The sequence below is a fragment of the Chrysochloris asiatica genome, unplaced genomic scaffold (genome assembly GCF_000296735.1).
Source record: "Chrysochloris asiatica unplaced genomic scaffold, ChrAsi1.0 scaffold00112, whole genome shotgun sequence".
Taxonomy (NCBI): domain Eukaryota; kingdom Metazoa; phylum Chordata; class Mammalia; order Afrosoricida; family Chrysochloridae; genus Chrysochloris; species Chrysochloris asiatica.
Genome location: NW_006408630.1, coordinates 1,168,234 through 1,169,457, shown reverse-complemented (window position 1 = coordinate 1,169,457; position 1,224 = coordinate 1,168,234).

Sequence of the window (1,224 nt, the reverse complement as noted above, 5' to 3'; positions counted from 1 at the left end):
TCTGTGTATTCCTTCCAACTTCTCTTGATGCTTTCTGCATCATTCAATAATTTGCCTAGAGAATCTTTCAATAATAAAAGTTGAGGCTTGACTTTCCCTAAACTTCAAACCAGTTAGCCCTTCCTCTTTTCTCTCTCATCTCAAGGCCAATGGGTGTCACTGGAAAATAGTTAAACTCAGCCCATGTCTTCATTGCTGCATTTCCCCCACTTCCACTCACAAGTAGATCAGGGTGGTCACCAGGAAGCATATTGGACTGCTCATGGGTTCTGTCTGGCTGTACTTCCTCTAAAATGGATTTATTTGTTTTTCTGGCAGTCCATTGTTCTTTTAATATTCTACTCCAACACCCTAATTCAAATACATTGGTTCTTCTCTGGTCTGTCTTATTCACTGTACAACTTTCCCATGCATATGAGGCAATCAAAAATAACATGGGTGGGTTCAGGCACAGCTTAATTCACAAACTCTTATTTTTGTTCTTTAACACTTTAAAGAGGTCTTGTTCAGCAGATTTGCCTAATGCAATATGTTGTTTGATTTCTTAACTGCGGTTCCTACAAGCATTGATTATAGATCCAAGCAAAAGGAAGTCTTTGACAATTTCAATCTTTTCTCCATGTATCATGATGTTATTTATTGGTTCAGTGGTGAGGACTTTTGTTTTCTTCACATTGAGGTGCAATCCATGCTGAAGTTCTGTAGTCTTTGAACTTTACCAATACGTATTTTAAGTCCTTTGTGTTTTCAGCAAGCAAGGTTGTATCATCTGTATATCGCAGGTTTTTAATGAATCTTCCTCTAATCCTGATGCCACATTCTTCTTCATGTAATCTGTTTTCTCAGATTGTGTGTTCAGAGACTGAATAAGTATGGTGAAAGGATACAACCCTTGGCACATAGCTTTCCTGATTTTAAACCATTCAGTATCCTATTGTTCTATTTGAACAAGTACCTCTTGGTCTATGCTCAGATTCCTCATAAGCACAATTAATTGTTCCGGAATACCCATTCTTCACAATGTTATCCATAATTTGCCATGATCTACATAGTTGAAAGCTGTGTATAGTCAATAATGCACAAGTAAACATCTTTTAGGTATTCTATGCTTTTAGCCAAGATCCATCTGATGTCAGCTATGGTATCACTAGTTCTATGTCCTCTTCTAAATCCAACTTGAATTTCTGGCAGTTTTCTGTCAGTGTACTGTTGCAACCATTTTTT